The sequence below is a fragment of the Pleurodeles waltl genome, unplaced genomic scaffold (genome assembly GCF_031143425.1).
Source record: "Pleurodeles waltl isolate 20211129_DDA unplaced genomic scaffold, aPleWal1.hap1.20221129 scaffold_67, whole genome shotgun sequence".
Lineage (NCBI taxonomy): Eukaryota > Metazoa > Chordata > Amphibia > Caudata > Salamandridae > Pleurodeles > Pleurodeles waltl.
This window is the reverse complement of record NW_027150384.1, coordinates 964,208-981,887: the sequence shown is the minus strand read 5'-3', so window position 1 is coordinate 981,887 and position 17,680 is coordinate 964,208. Positions and strand designations below refer to the sequence as shown.

At 51.4% G+C, this 17,680-nt stretch overlaps 1 non-coding gene across 1 annotated transcript; it reads right to left on the bottom strand.

Moving 5' to 3' along the window:
• Window positions 1-1,484: 1,484 nt before the first annotated feature.
• TRNAL-CAG (transfer RNA leucine (anticodon CAG)) lies at window positions 1,485-1,567 on the bottom strand. The gene has a single exon. It is a non-coding gene; the product is annotated as a tRNA-Leu (tRNA).
• Between the last annotated feature and the right edge of the window lie 16,113 nt (window positions 1,568-17,680).

Genomic DNA, 17,680 nt, shown 5'->3' with positions numbered 1-17,680 from the left:
GATTGCCTGTATATTGGCAAGGTTTTTTTCCATTGTTTTGTTTCGCAGCCTGAGTTACAGGGCGATCCAAAGGAATTTGGTGCAGAAAGCAATCATGGCGGAGCACAAAGGGGATGCTCCATGCCAGCTCCTGGGGAATCTTTACGGCAGGACCGCGGGATGAAAGCAACAGTGCCCCGTTAGTCCAATGGACAGTTGTAAATCTGAGCAACCGGGGCCTTGCCTTGGACAGCTTTGTCACTACACGTGAGTTTGGTTTTATCGGATTTACAGTGTGGGAAACCCCCAAAAATGTATAACTCTTGATGGTGTGTAGTCCAGGCACTCATTGTCTAATCAGGTGAGTGATGAGCATAGGTTTCTCATCCAATGGCTGCGCTTGGATCATCAGTAAGTTAACCCAATTTTGTCTTGCCTACATAAGCAATAATAAACCTGCAGTCAACTTCTCTCCAACAACTGGTGTGGCCTTGTCTTTTCTTATGGTTTGCAATCTATGGTTATATGCGTTTCAGCCAAGGCAGTATGTGTGTGGTGGGCTATGGGATCCCGGGGCTGTGAGGGAAACGCTGAAGCTAACAAATGATAAGCTGTGGGCGGGCTGTAAGCCCACTGAATGTAAACAACATGTCTCACAGAGACAGGGCATGTGCTGTCCAGGTGGAACCTAAAAAGGACCTGGACTGCTCATCTGGACTCATGGAGTTCTGAACGTCCATGGCCAGACTTTATTTGAGAAGTCACTAAAACAGCTCTCTATGTATACTGGTCCTAGAGATGAGAAGTAACGGAATATGGATCTAAAGTGGTCAGATTACTTAACATTCGGAAAACTTGTTAAATAGCACCCACGTGGCGTGGGAGAGTTGTGAGGGCCTCTAGTAAACCCTAACTTTTTTGTAGTTTTACATAGCGCCAACGTAGCACGGGGCATTGCAGCGCTTTACATGAACACCGGATTACTTACAGTAGGTCAGAATTTAAGTATTAATTAAGTGATAATTTCTCTGAAAGAGTGCTGTCCAGTACCCACTAACTGTTATTTATTTACAACACTGAGAATATCTATTCAAGTTATTTCAGTAGGTTATGTCATTCATTTCTGAATATGAATTCTTGTCTGAAGATAAAGTGCCACCTTGCGGCTGGAAAATGAATGGTTGCTAGAAAGAAAAAGATAAACAGCGGCTCTGGGCAACAGCCTGAACATTTGTGCAACTGTCAGAGAAATATAATTTGGTTGGGACAAAATGTACACTCACGGTTTACGATGTCACTTCCCAAATCATTTTCTAAATACAAATGTATTCGATCTTTTCGAGTTCCTTACTCGAACTATTTATTGTTCAATAGAAAGATAAATCTTACACTTTGCTTACAAACTTGAATGCATAGCACTCTCAATTGTGACTTCCACCCGTGTTTCTACATGCAGACAGCCAGAACACACATGAAAATTTATAATATTCCAAAAGGGATGGTTGTGTCAGAAGTGGGATTCGAACCCACGCCTCCAGGGGAGACTGCGACCTGAACGCAGCGCCTTAGACCGCTCGGCCATCCTGACAGATGTACATAGCTCTTTCAAGTCGTTTTATAATATGTCACAAGAACCAAGAGTTCATGGATGGATTTCTTGTATCTGCGAACCACGACTGTCCCTTCAGAGGCCTTTGTGTGTCTGAATTGTACTCCGAGGGGTAGCCCCCCACTCTTTCAGCAGGTGCACGAGCCAGGCTGCCTTTGCTCATATCAGCTTCAGCCTCCTTCAAAACCTTCGCAAAAGAGACTGCCAGGGGTGTCCCTGAGGTGAGAGGAGTCAATTAGAAGGTGGCTGGGCTGTGCTAACAAGAGTAACAGAAGGGGTGAGGGCAGGGTGGGATTGGTAAGGAGGGCAATGGCCGAAGGGTCCGTGTCAGTTGCAGTTGTGGGGGGCGCTTTTTAGGGCAAAGTGGGGGCCGATTTGAGATCCATTTCTGCCTGTTCAGATGCTACCAGCGGCCCAGTGGGTGTCTAAGCGTCCTTTCTGGAGGCCTTGTTACCTTCCCTTCACCAACAGGACAGGAGTCATCAACCCCAGCACCCCCCACTCCACCCCAGGCCCGCACATTGATCCAAAAAGCTAACTTGGGCCGGCTACGGGCACATTAATGTATGCAGATTGAGCAGGGGGCCTGAACAGGAGTTGCCTCAATGATATTCAGCTGTGGTTCACTAGTGTAAAACAATCCATGCACCAGGAGTGCTGGCAAGGTTTACTTTTTTAAAAATCTCAGTGGAGCTAAGAAAACAAAAGTTATACTCAGAGATCTTGACAGCTAGACAGATCATTCTGTTTATCCTAGGAGATTGATTTTAAATGATGGTACGTACTCAGTGCTTAATTTGTGCTTGTTGTTTCCGGTGTGGGGCGCCGGCACTTATTTTTGAGGGTCAGCACTTATTTTGTCTGCCTCAAGCATTTACTGCGAGCAAAAGACATATGGGAAAGACGGAGGAAGAGGAAAACGAAAAAGCATCACGAAAGGAGAAAGCAGAAAGCTGCAAGAGTGAGCTGAAGGGGCAGGGAGTGGCTGTAAATAGATTGAAGAGGCCCGAGGTGGCTTCAGGATTACGCTGCCTCAGTATTCCATCTTCGCACATTTAATTGCAGCAGCCACGTGTTTTCGAGGAGAGCTTTGAGCACAGGCATGTTTTTATTTACAAATTAAGCACTGTACATAGTATTTATACACTCTCACTTTCTCATGTACCTTAGGCTCCTATGTTAATGTTGCTTTAAGCTAGTGCCCAATAGAGTGTATGGTACCTCCTTATCTGAAGAAAATGATTTGAAATGTAGTATGCATTTTGTTAGAAATGGGGTCTTTGGTTGACAGTCAGGTTACCCCCTGTTCAAGCAAGGACCCTCACTCTAGTTAGGATAAAAGAGAATCACCCTCAGCTAACCCCTGCTTACCCCCTTGGTAGCTTGGCAGAGCAGTAGGCTTAACCTCAGAGTGCTGGGCGTAAAGTATTTGTACCAACACACACAGTAACTTAATGAAAACACTACAAAATGACACAACACCAGTTTAGAAAAATAGGAAATATTTATCTAGACAAAACAAGACCAAAACGACAAAAATCCAACATACACAAGTCAAGTTATGATTTTTTAAAGGTTTAAAAATAAAAAGAGTCTTTAGGTAGTTGTAACAACACACTAGCGCTGCTAGCGTGTAAATGTACCTGGTTTGCGCCAAAAATAACCCCGCACGGGCGGTGTGCGTCGAAAATAACCCGGCACGGGTATATGACAACTCGGCACGGCGATGCGCGTCGAAAAAGCCAGCCACGCGACGGTCCGAAGTCCCGCGGCGCTGGTTGCGATCTCTCAGCCTTCGTCAGCGATGCTGCGCGTCGTTTCTCCTGCTCCGGGCGTCGATTCTCCGGTCGCGTTTCCAGCGGCGTCGTTTCTCAGCTGCGGAGCCGGCGTCGCGTCGTTTTCTCAGCCGCGATCGGATTCGCGTCGATCTTTTCTCCGCACGGTGCTCGGTGCGTGTATTTTTGTCCTTAGGCTGCCAGCCTCTCCTTTCAGGGTCCCAGGAACTGGAAGGGCACCACAGAGCAGAGTAGGGGTCTCTCCAGAGACTCCAGGTGCTGGCAGGAAGAAGTCTTTGCTATCCCTGAGACTTCAACAACAGGAGGCAAGCTCTACATCAAGCCCTTGGAGATTTCTTCTTCAAGATGGAAGGCACACAAAGTCCAGTCTTTGCCCTCTTACTCTGGCAGAAGCAGCACTGCAGGAAAGCTCCACAAAGCACAGTCACAGGCAGGGCAGCACTTGTTCCTCAGCGATCAGCTCTTCTCCAGGCAGAGGTTCCCCTTGATTCCAGAAGTGTTTCTAAAGTTTGTAAGTTTGGGTGCCCTTCTTATACCCATTTTAGTCTTTGAAGTCACCTTCCTTCAAAGGGGACTCACACCTTCTTGCGAAATCCTGCCTTGCCCAGGCAAGGCCTCAGACACACACCAGGGGGCTGGAGACAGCATTGTCAGAGGCAGGCACAGTCCTTTCAGATGAGAGTGACCACTCCACCCCTCCCTCCTAGCAGAGATGGCTAATCAGGAATGCAGATCACACCCCAGCTCCCTTTGTGTCACTGTCTGGTGTGAGGTGAAAAACAACCCAACTGTCAAACTGACCCAGACAGGGAATCCACAAACAAGGCAGAGTCACAGAATGGTTTAAGCAAGAAAATGCTCACTTTCTAAAAGTGGCATTTCCAAACTCACAATCTTAAAATCAACTTTACTAAAAGATGTATTTTTAAATTGTGAGTTCAGGGATCCCAAACTCCACCTGTCCATCTACTCTCTAGGGGAATCTACACTTTAATCATATTTAAAGGTAGCCCCCATATTATCCTATGAGAGAGACAGACCTTGCAACAGTGAAAACGAAATTGGCAGTATTTCACTGTCAGGACATATAAACCACATTACTATATGTCCTACCTTATCCATACACTGCACCCTGCCCTTGGGGCTACCTAGGGCATATCTTAGGGGTGCCTTACATGTAAGGAAAGGGAAGGTTTAGGCCTGGCAAGTGGGTACACTTGCCAAGTCGAATTTACAGTGTAAGAATACACATGCAGACCCTGCAGTGGCAGGTCTGAGACATGAGTACAGATCTACTTATGTGGGTGGCACAACCAGTGCTGCAGGCCCACTAGTAGCATTTGATTTACAGGCCCTGGCACCTCTAGTGCACCTTACTAGGGACTTACTAGTAAATCAAATATGCCAATCATGGATAAACCACTTACATACAATTTAAACAGGAGAGCATATGCACTTTAGCACTGGTTAGCAGTGGTAAAGTGCTCAGAGTTGAAAAGCCAACAGCAACATGTCAGAAAAATATAGGAGGCAGGAGGCAAAAAAGTCTGGGGATGACCCTGCAAAAGCAAAAGTCCAACACGACCCCCTACCAGCCTAAAGCCAGGGGAGAACAATCAATACCTTGATGTACTTCCCTGATTGGGGCGATAGAACAGGGACCCAGGCCCACAACAGCAGGGGCATGTTCCAGTTCTACGCCTTCCTGACTCCAGTTGGATCCCTCTGTCCATACTCTCAGGGCCCACTAAGCTAACCCATGGGGAACCCTTCTCCACATCTACAGACACCATCTGTGCAACACCTAACTTTACTTTGCTCACAGATGTATTGCAATGGGCAGATAGTACCACCAGGGCCAACACAGTGGTGTTGCCCACTCCACCCCCGGGGTGTGACTCTCGTCCTCCCCCCCCCAGGGGCAACTCTGTCCACCAGGACAGCAAGCCACAGTGGCCCCAGACAACTGTCAGGGATGAGAGCCCGACCTCAGGCCTCTCTAACCACTGTGACTGTGGAGAGTGGGGGGCGGTAGCCCCAGGTGCCTGGCACCCTTTGACCACTCTCTCTTCCACCAGGTCAGGGATGACAACCTGACCCTGGTCCTCCCCTCTGGGGCTCTGTACCCTCCCTGCAGAAGTGGCACCCCCTGAGTCAAAAACTGTCAGGGTGCTTGTAGAAGCAGTCCTGCACAATTCTTCCATCAGTGCAGGGATGTTAACCTGCAACTGATCCTCCAACCTGGGGTCTGTACCTTCAGGTTGGACCAGGGCCAGGGGTGAGGCTTCCCTCCCCCTGCCCTCTCTTCTGGGGTCCTGAACCACCCAACTAGGAGCGGCCCCCCCAGAAGACAACATGGTAGGGGTACTGTTAGCAGTAGCCCCTTCCTCCAGGTCAGGGGGGACACCCTTAACCTGGCCTCCCAATCCAGGGTCTGTACCCACAGACTGGATCACTGCCTGGCAACCCAGGACTTCCTGGGGGGCATACCTACCCCCTACCAGGTCAGAGTTTACCCTCTGAACCTGGTCATCCAACCCAGGGTCACCACCCTGCGGTTGAACCACTGCCTGGCACACCAGGACTTCCTTGGGAGCACATTTACCCCCCATCAGGTCAGAGTTTACCCCCTGAACCTGATCATTCAACCCAGAGTCACCACCCTGCGGTTGAACCATTGCCTGGCACACCAGGGCTTCCAGGGGAGCACACCTACCCCCTACCAGATCAGAGCTTACCCCCTGAATCTGGCAATCCAACCCAGAGTCACTACCCTGCGGTTGAACCACTGCCTGGCGCACCAGGACTTCCTTGGGAGCACACGTTCTCCCCATCAGGTCAGAGTTTACCCCCTGAACCTGATCATCCAACCCAGAGTCACCATCCTGCGGTTGAATCATTGCCTGGCGCACCAGGACTTCCTGGGGGGCACACCTACCCCCCACAAGGGAAACACTTTCCCCAAGGGCCATACAAGAGTCTGGCTGGCGCAGGTCTCCTGACCTCTGCCCATCTGACAGAGTCTGGATTCCCCCCAGCCCAGAAATGGTCTCACCAAGGTCATTCCTGGGGGGCTCTGCACTCAGAGCTGACCCCTGACCCTCCAGGTTCTCCACTGGGGTCCGCAACCCCCTCTCAACCCTCTGTCTGGACTTCTGCAACCCCTCACTAGGAGTGGTACTGCCAGACACCAGAACTGGTGGGACGCTGGCTACAGCCGCCCCCCCAAGTTCTCCTGACACTGTGGGGTCTCCCTCAACAGATGGCCCTATGGTACAGGCTAGGCTCCCCTCCTGGGGTTCCCGCAGGGAACCCTCCAGGACCTGGGACCGGATCTCGGGCACCTTGGGCCTCAACCCATCCCCATTCCCTCTCCTCTGAGACTGGACATGGGGTCCCTCACCCATCCCACTACACTGGGACCTACCTGGGACACTACAATCCTTCCCTACCTCACCTGGTTGGGAACTACCTAGACCACTCCTCTCAGGAGCACCCCCAAATGCCTCTTCAGACTCTCTGGTACTCACCCAGAAGTCTGCCTCCATTGTAAGCTCCCTGGGGTCAGAGAACTCACACTCCACCTGGTGTTGGCATAGCTCTGGAAAATAAGGACTAGACATATGCTCTCCAGCACTTACATCACTCAGCCCCTCACATGAATTAACCAAAGTACCCTTCACCCAACCATCCAGTGACTCTGCTTTGAAAAAGCACCCCACATCACCCTCCTGAGACTGGTGAGACAGTACCTGACTGTCCCTGACACTCAACCCACACTCTTCTGGGATGTTTTCACACTCCATAACCAGGACTTCTACCTGGGGGGAACCCCTCTCCCTGTCACTCTCAACTAGAGTCAGTAGAGTGTCCCTCCCACCAGTAGGAATATGACTCCCCATGCCAGTTCCCCAATCCACCTCAGGGACCCTGTGCATCACTGGAGCTACCTCATACCCCTGAACCTCCTGGCGTGTGTTAACTCCCTCCTTCAAGTAGGGCACCACCTCTCTGGGCATGTGTACTTCTGCAGCATCACTGGATATACAATTGTTGCTGCCACCATTCCAGCTGGACTCAGCCCTCATGACTTCCAGCTCTTTCAATTTAAGCTCGTAAGCATAAATCATTTTTTTAATCTCTAAGTCCCTCCTCCTTTCTGCCAACTCCTTGAATCGGCGAGCCCTGTCTGCCCGTCTGTCCTGTAACTCTTCAGGAGTCAGACCCTTGGGTGACACCCTGCTATCCCTCCTGGGGACCCTCCCCCCAGGCGTAACAGGTACCTCCACTACACCACTGTGTATCCTCTGCACTTCCCCACCCACATTCTCCTCCTCTGTGTGCCCTCCAGCCTTCTTGATTGTCACCCCGGCCCTCTGTGCCTGTTGCAGCTCCCCCTCCCTGGTGGAGCTCTCAGTGGGACAGTCAAGATCTTTAAGGAACTGTTTCAATTGAGCAACTGAGTACTCCTTCAGTTTCTCCATTTCAAACACAGCTCCAGCTGTTGCATCTCCAGATTGAGACATGATGGTCACAAGTGCAAAGTTCCAAAGGCAGAAAGAAAATAATTTCCCACTGAAGTAAAAAGAATCAGTCAAGGGATCAGCAAAATCATGGAAGTAGAACAAAAAGAGTCCTTAAGAGAAAAATCAAAAGATCACCAAACGAGTAGTATGTGGTCACGTAGTGGTCTGAGATCAAAACAGTAGTGTACACTTAATTACTGTATGTCAAGTACAAATACAAGTCCAAATCCCGACCGCTGGTCACCAATGTTAGAAATGGGGTCTTTGGTTGACAGTCAGGTTACCCCCTGTTCAAGCAAGGACCCTCACTCTAGTTAGGATAAAAGAGAATCACCCTCAGCTAACCCCTGCTTACCCCCTTGGTAGCTTGGCAGAGCAGTAGGCTTAACCTCAGAGTGCTGGGCGTAAAGTATTTGTACCAACACACACAGTAACTTAATGAAAACACTACAAAATGACACAACACCAGTTTAGAAAAATAGGAAATATTTATCTAGACAAAACAAGACCAAAACGACAAAAATCCAACATACACAAGTCAAGTTATGATTTTTTAAAGGTTTAAAAATAAAAAGAGTCTTTAGGTAGTTGTAACAACACACTAGCGCTGCTAGCGTGTAAATGTACCTGGTTTGCGCCAAAAATAACCCCGCACGGGCGGTGTGCGTCGAAAATAACCCGGCACGGGTATATGACAACTCGGCACGGCGATGCGCGTCGAAAAAGCCAGCCACGCGACGGTCCGAAGTCCCGCGGCGCTGGTTGCGATCTCTCAGCCTTCGTCAGCGATGCTGCGCGTCGTTTCTCCTGCTCCGGGCGTCGATTCTCCGGTCGCGTTTCCAGCGGCGTCGTTTCTCAGCTGCGGAGCCGGCGTCGCGTCGTTTTCTCAGCCGCGATCGGATTCGCGTCGATCTTTTCTCCGCACGGTGCTCGGTGCGTGTATTTTTGTCCTTAGGCTGCCAGCCTCTCCTTTCAGGGTCCCAGGAACTGGAAGGGCACCACAGAGCAGAGTAGGGGTCTCTCCAGAGACTCCAGGTGCTGGCAGGAAGAAGTCTTTGCTATCCCTGAGACTTCAACAACAGGAGGCAAGCTCTACATCAAGCCCTTGGAGATTTCTTCTTCAAGATGGAAGGCACACAAAGTCCAGTCTTTGCCCTCTTACTCTGGCAGAAGCAGCACTGCAGGAAAGCTCCACAAAGCACAGTCACAGGCAGGGCAGCACTTGTTCCTCAGCGATCAGCTCTTCTCCAGGCAGAGGTTCCCCTTGATTCCAGAAGTGTTTCTAAAGTTTGTAAGTTTGGGTGCCCTTCTTATACCCATTTTAGTCTTTGAAGTCACCTTCCTTCAAAGGGGACTCACACCTTCTTGCGAAATCCTGCCTTGCCCAGGCAAGGCCTCAGACACACACCAGGGGGCTGGAGACAGCATTGTCAGAGGCAGGCACAGTCCTTTCAGATGAGAGTGACCACTCCACCCCTCCCTCCTAGCAGAGATGGCTAATCAGGAATGCAGATCACACCCCAGCTCCCTTTGTGTCACTGTCTGGTGTGAGGTGAAAAACAACCCAACTGTCAAACTGACCCAGACAGGGAATCCACAAACAAGGCAGAGTCACAGAATGGTTTAAGCAAGAAAATGCTCACTTTCTAAAAGTGGCATTTCCAAACTCACAATCTTAAAATCAACTTTACTAAAAGATGTATTTTTAAATTGTGAGTTCAGGGATCCCAAACTCCACCTGTCCATCTACTCTCTAGGGGAATCTACACTTTAATCATATTTAAAGGTAGCCCCCATATTATCCTATGAGAGAGACAGACCTTGCAACAGTGAAAACGAAATTGGCAGTATTTCACTGTCAGGACATATAAACCACATTACTATATGTCCTACCTTATCCATACACTGCACCCTGCCCTTGGGGCTACCTAGGGCATATCTTAGGGGTGCCTTACATGTAAGGAAAGGGAAGGTTTAGGCCTGGCAAGTGGGTACACTTGCCAAGTCGAATTTACAGTGTAAGAATACACATGCAGACCCTGCAGTGGCAGGTCTGAGACATGAGTACAGATCTACTTATGTGGGTGGCACAACCAGTGCTGCAGGCCCACTAGTAGCATTTGATTTACAGGCCCTGGCACCTCTAGTGCACCTTACTAGGGACTTACTAGTAAATCAAATATGCCAATCATGGATAAACCACTTACATACAATTTAAACAGGAGAGCATATGCACTTTAGCACTGGTTAGCAGTGGTAAAGTGCTCAGAGTTGAAAAGCCAACAGCAACATGTCAGAAAAATATAGGAGGCAGGAGGCAAAAAAGTCTGGGGATGACCCTGCAAAAGCAAAAGTCCAACACGACCCCCTACCAGCCTAAAGCCAGGGGAGAACAATCAATACCTTGATGTACTTCCCTGATTGGGGCGATAGAACAGGGACCCAGGCCCACAACAGCAGGGGCATGTTCCAGTTCTACGCCTTCCTGACTCCAGTTGGATCCCTCTGTCCATACTCTCAGGGCCCACTAAGCTAACCCATGGGGAACCCTTCTCCACATCTACAGACACCATCTGTGCAACACCTAACTTTACTTTGCTCACAGATGTATTGCAATGGGCAGATAGTACCACCAGGGCCAACACAGTGGTGTTGCCCACTCCACCCCCGGGGTGTGACTCTCGTCCTCCCCCCCCCAGGGGCAACTCTGTCCACCAGGACAGCAAGCCACAGTGGCCCCAGACAACTGTCAGGGATGAGAGCCCGACCTCAGGCCTCTCTAACCACTGTGACTGTGGAGAGTGGGGGGCGGTAGCCCCAGGTGCCTGGCACCCTTTGACCACTCTCTCTTCCACCAGGTCAGGGATGACAACCTGACCCTGGTCCTCCCCTCTGGGGCTCTGTACCCTCCCTGCAGAAGTGGCACCCCCAGAGTCAAAAACTGTCAGGGTGCTTGTAGAAGCAGTCCTGCACAATTCTTCCATCAGTGCAGGGATGTTAACCTGCAACTGATCCTCCAACCTGGGGTCTGTACCTTCAGGTTGGACCAGGGCCAGGGGTGAGGCTTCCCTCCCCCTGCCCTCTCTTCTGGGGTCCTGAACCACCCAACTAGGAGCGGCCCCCCCAGAAGACAACATGGTAGGGGTACTGTTAGCAGTAGCCCCTTCCTCCAGGTCAGGGGGGACACCCTTAACCTGGCCTCCCAATCCAGGGTCTGTACCCACAGACTGGATCACTGCCTGGCAACCCAGGACTTCCTGGGGGGCATACCTACCCCCTACCAGGTCAGAGTTTACCCTCTGAACCTGGTCATCCAACCCAGGGTCACCACCCTGCGGTTGAACCACTGCCTGGCACACCAGGACTTCCTTGGGAGCACATTTACCCCCCATCAGGTCAGAGTTTACCCCCTGAACCTGATCATTCAACCCAGAGTCACCACCCTGCGGTTGAACCATTGCCTGGCACACCAGGGCTTCCAGGGGAGCACACCTACCCCCTACCAGATCAGAGCTTACCCCCTGAATCTGGCAATCCAACCCAGAGTCACTACCCTGCGGTTGAACCACTGCCTGGCGCACCAGGACTTCCTTGGGAGCACACGTTCTCCCCATCAGGTCAGAGTTTACCCCCTGAACCTGATCATCCAACCCAGAGTCACCATCCTGCGGTTGAATCATTGCCTGGCGCACCAGGACTTCCTGGGGGGCACACCTACCCCCCACAAGGGAAACACTTTCCCCAAGGGCCATACAAGAGTCTGGCTGGCGCAGGTCTCCTGACCTCTGCCCATCTGACAGAGTCTGGATTCCCCCCAGCCCAGAAATGGTCTCACCAAGGTCATTCCTGGGGGGCTCTGCACTCAGAGCTGACCCCTGACCCTCCAGGTTCTCCACTGGGGTCCGCAACCCCCTCTCAACCCTCTGTCTGGACTTCTGCAACCCCTCACTAGGAGTGGTACTGCCAGACACCAGAACTGGTGGGACGCTGGCTACAGCCGCCCCCCCAAGTTCTCCTGACACTGTGGGGTCTCCCTCAACAGATGGCCCTATGGTACAGGCTAGGCTCCCCTCCTGGGGTTCCCGCAGGGAACCCTCCAGGACCTGGGACCGGATCTCGGGCACCTTGGGCCTCAACCCATCCCCATTCCCTCTCCTCTGAGACTGGACATGGGGTCCCTCACCCATCCCACTACACTGGGACCTACCTGGGACACTACAATCCTTCCCTACCTCACCTGGTTGGGAACTACCTAGACCACTCCTCTCAGGAGCACCCCCAAATGCCTCTTCAGACTCTCTGGTACTCACCCAGAAGTCTGCCTCCATTGTAAGCTCCCTGGGGTCAGAGAACTCACACTCCACCTGGTGTTGGCATAGCTCTGGAAAATAAGGACTAGACATATGCTCTCCAGCACTTACATCACTCAGCCCCTCACATGAATTAACCAAAGTACCCTTCACCCAACCATCCAGTGACTCTGCTTTGAAAAAGCACCCCACATCACCCTCCTGAGACTGGTGAGACAGTACCTGACTGTCCCTGACACTCAACCCACACTCTTCTGGGATGTTTTCACACTCCATAACCAGGACTTCTACCTGGGGGGAACCCCTCTCCCTGTCACTCTCAACTAGAGTCAGTAGAGTGTCCCTCCCACCAGTAGGAATATGACTCCCCATGCCAGTTCCCCAATCCACCTCAGGGACCCTGTGCATCACTGGAGCTACCTCATACCCCTGAACCTCCTGGCGTGTGTTAACTCCCTCCTTCAAGTAGGGCACCACCTCTCTGGGCATGTGTACTTCTGCAGCATCACTGGATATACAATTGTTGCTGCCACCATTCCAGCTGGACTCAGCCCTCATGACTTCCAGCTCTTTCAATTTAAGCTCGTAAGCATAAATCATTTTTTTAATCTCTAAGTCCCTCCTCCTTTCTGCCAACTCCTTGAATCGGCGAGCCCTGTCTGCCCGTCTGTCCTGTAACTCTTCAGGAGTCAGACCCTTGGGTGACACCCTGCTATCCCTCCTGGGGACCCTCCCCCCAGGCGTAACAGGTACCTCCACTACACCACTGTGTATCCTCTGCACTTCCCCACCCACATTCTCCTCCTCTGTGTGCCCTCCAGCCTTCTTGATTGTCACCCCGGCCCTCTGTGCCTGTTGCAGCTCCCCCTCCCTGGTGGAGCTCTCAGTGGGACAGTCAAGATCTTTAAGGAACTGTTTCAATTGAGCAACTGAGTACTCCTTCAGTTTCTCCATTTCAAACACAGCTCCAGCTGTTGCATCTCCAGATTGAGACATGATGGTCACAAGTGCAAAGTTCCAAAGGCAGAAAGAAAATAATTTCCCACTGAAGTAAAAAGAATCAGTCAAGGGATCAGCAAAATCATGGAAGTAGAACAAAAAGAGTCCTTAAGAGAAAAATCAAAAGATCACCAAACGAGTAGTATGTGGTCACGTAGTGGTCTGAGATCAAAACAGTAGTGTACACTTAATTACTGTATGTCAAGTACAAATACAAGTCCAAATCCCGACCGCTGGTCACCAATGTTAGAAATGGGGTCTTTGGTTGACAGTCAGGTTACCCCCTGTTCAAGCAAGGACCCTCACTCTAGTTAGGATAAAAGAGAATCACCCTCAGCTAACCCCTGCTTACCCCCTTGGTAGCTTGGCAGAGCAGTAGGCTTAACCTCAGAGTGCTGGGCGTAAAGTATTTGTACCAACACACACAGTAACTTAATGAAAACACTACAAAATGACACAACACCAGTTTAGAAAAATAGGAAATATTTATCTAGACAAAACAAGACCAAAACGACAAAAATCCAACATACACAAGTCAAGTTATGATTTTTTAAAGGTTTAAAAATAAAAAGAGTCTTTAGGTAGTTGTAACAACACACTAGCGCTGCTAGCGTGTAAATGTACCTGGTTTGCGCCAAAAATAACCCCGCACGGGCGGTGTGCGTCGAAAATAACCCGGCACGGGTATATGACAACTCGGCACGGCGATGCGCGTCGAAAAAGCCAGCCACGCGACGGTCCGAAGTCCCGCGGCGCTGGTTGCGATCTCTCAGCCTTCGTCAGCGATGCTGCGCGTCGTTTCTCCTGCTCCGGGCGTCGATTCTCCGGTCGCGTTTCCAGCGGCGTCGTTTCTCAGCTGCGGAGCCGGCGTCGCGTCGTTTTCTCAGCCGCGATCGGATTCGCGTCGATCTTTTCTCCGCACGGTGCTCGGTGCGTGTATTTTTGTCCTTAGGCTGCCAGCCTCTCCTTTCAGGGTCCCAGGAACTGGAAGGGCACCACAGAGCAGAGTAGGGGTCTCTCCAGAGACTCCAGGTGCTGGCAGGAAGAAGTCTTTGCTATCCCTGAGACTTCAACAACAGGAGGCAAGCTCTACATCAAGCCCTTGGAGATTTCTTCTTCAAGATGGAAGGCACACAAAGTCCAGTCTTTGCCCTCTTACTCTGGCAGAAGCAGCACTGCAGGAAAGCTCCACAAAGCACAGTCACAGGCAGGGCAGCACTTGTTCCTCAGCGATCAGCTCTTCTCCAGGCAGAGGTTCCCCTTGATTCCAGAAGTGTTTCTAAAGTTTGTAAGTTTGGGTGCCCTTCTTATACCCATTTTAGTCTTTGAAGTCACCTTCCTTCAAAGGGGACTCACACCTTCTTGCGAAATCCTGCCTTGCCCAGGCAAGGCCTCAGACACACACCAGGGGGCTGGAGACAGCATTGTCAGAGGCAGGCACAGTCCTTTCAGATGAGAGTGACCACTCCACCCCTCCCTCCTAGCAGAGATGGCTAATCAGGAATGCAGATCACACCCCAGCTCCCTTTGTGTCACTGTCTGGTGTGAGGTGAAAAACAACCCAACTGTCAAACTGACCCAGACAGGGAATCCACAAACAAGGCAGAGTCACAGAATGGTTTAAGCAAGAAAATGCTCACTTTCTAAAAGTGGCATTTCCAAACTCACAATCTTAAAATCAACTTTACTAAAAGATGTATTTTTAAATTGTGAGTTCAGGGATCCCAAACTCCACCTGTCCATCTACTCTCTAGGGGAATCTACACTTTAATCATATTTAAAGGTAGCCCCCATATTATCCTATGAGAGAGACAGACCTTGCAACAGTGAAAACGAAATTGGCAGTATTTCACTGTCAGGACATATAAACCACATTACTATATGTCCTACCTTATCCATACACTGCACCCTGCCCTTGGGGCTACCTAGGGCATATCTTAGGGGTGCCTTACATGTAAGGAAAGGGAAGGTTTAGGCCTGGCAAGTGGGTACACTTGCCAAGTCGAATTTACAGTGTAAGAATACACATGCAGACCCTGCAGTGGCAGGTCTGAGACATGAGTACAGATCTACTTATGTGGGTGGCACAACCAGTGCTGCAGGCCCACTAGTAGCATTTGATTTACAGGCCCTGGCACCTCTAGTGCACCTTACTAGGGACTTACTAGTAAATCAAATATGCCAATCATGGATAAACCACTTACATACAATTTAAACAGGAGAGCATATGCACTTTAGCACTGGTTAGCAGTGGTAAAGTGCTCAGAGTTGAAAAGCCAACAGCAACATGTCAGAAAAATATAGGAGGCAGGAGGCAAAAAAGTCTGGGGATGACCCTGCAAAAGCAAAAGTCCAACACGACCCCCTACCAGCCTAAAGCCAGGGGAGAACAATCAATACCTTGATGTACTTCCCTGATTGGGGCGATAGAACAGGGACCCAGGCCCACAACAGCAGGGGCATGTTCCAGTTCTACGCCTTCCTGACTCCAGTTGGATCCCTCTGTCCATACTCTCAGGGCCCACTAAGCTAACCCATGGGGAACCCTTCTCCACATCTACAGACACCATCTGTGCAACACCTAACTTTACTTTGCTCACAGATGTATTGCAATGGGCAGATAGTACCACCAGGGCCAACACAGTGGTGTTGCCCACTCCACCCCCGGGGTGTGACTCTCGTCCTCCCCCCCCCAGGGGCAACTCTGTCCACCAGGACAGCAAGCCACAGTGGCCCCAGACAACTGTCAGGGATGAGAGCCCGACCTCAGGCCTCTCTAACCACTGTGACTGTGGAGAGTGGGGGGCGGTAGCCCCAGGTGCCTGGCACCCTTTGACCACTCTCTCTTCCACCAGGTCAGGGATGACAACCTGACCCTGGTCCTCCCCTCTGGGGCTCTGTACCCTCCCTGCAGAAGTGGCACCCCCAGAGTCAAAAACTGTCAGGGTGCTTGTAGAAGCAGTCCTGCACAATTCTTCCATCAGTGCAGGGATGTTAACCTGCAACTGATCCTCCAACCTGGGGTCTGTACCTTCAGGTTGGACCAGGGCCAGGGGTGAGGCTTCCCTCCCCCTGCCCTCTCTTCTGGGGTCCTGAACCACCCAACTAGGAGCGGCCCCCCCAGAAGACAACATGGTAGGGGTACTGTTAGCAGTAGCCCCTTCCTCCAGGTCAGGGGGGACACCCTTAACCTGGCCTCCCAATCCAGGGTCTGTACCCACAGACTGGATCACTGCCTGGCAACCCAGGACTTCCTGGGGGGCATACCTACCCCCTACCAGGTCAGAGTTTACCCTCTGAACCTGGTCATCCAACCCAGGGTCACCACCCTGCGGTTGAACCACTGCCTGGCACACCAGGACTTCCTTGGGAGCACATTTACCCCCCATCAGGTCAGAGTTTACCCCCTGAACCTGATCATTCAACCCAGAGTCACCACCCTGCGGTTGAACCATTGCCTGGCACACCAGGGCTTCCAGGGGAGCACACCTACCCCCTACCAGATCAGAGCTTACCCCCTGAATCTGGCAATCCAACCCAGAGTCACTACCCTGCGGTTGAACCACTGCCTGGCGCACCAGGACTTCCTTGGGAGCACACGTACTCCCCATCAGGTCAGAGTTTACCCCCTGAACCTGATCATCCAACCCAGAGTCACCATCCTGCGGTTGAATCATTGCCTGGCGCACCAGGACTTCCTGGGGGGCACACCTACCCCCCACAAGGGAAACACTTTCCCCAAGGGCCATACAAGAGTCTGGCTGGCGCAGGTCTCCTGACCTCTGCCCATCTGACAGAGTCTGGATTCCCCCCAGCCCAGAAATGGTCTCACCAAGGTCATTCCTGGGGGGCTCTGCACTCAGAGCTGACCCCTGACCCTCCAGGTTCTCCACTGGGGTCCGCAACCCCCTCTCAACCCTCTGTCTGGACTTCTGCAACCCCTCACTAGGAGTGGTACTGCCAGACACCAGAACTGGTGGGACGCTGGCTACAGCCGCCCCCCCAAGTTCTCCTGACACTGTGGGGTCTCCCTCAACAGATGGCCCTATGGTACAGGCTAGGCTCCCCTCCTGGGGTTCCCGCAGGGAACCCTCCAGGACCTGGGACCGGATCTCGGGCACCTTGGGCCTCAACCCATCCCCATTCCCTCTCCTCTGAGACTGGACATGGGGTCCCTCACCCATCCCACTACACTGGGACCTACCTGGGACACTACAATCCTTCCCTACCTCACCTGGTTGGGAACTACCTAGACCACTCCTCTCAGGAGCACCCCCAAATGCCTCTTCAGACTCTCTGGTACTCACCCAGAAGTCTGCCTCCATTGTAAGCTCCCTGGGGTCAGAGAACTCACACTCCACCTGGTGTTGGCATAGCTCTGGAAAATAAGGACTAGACATATGCTCTCCAGCACTTACATCACTCAGCCCCTCACATGAATTAACCAAAGTACCCTTCACC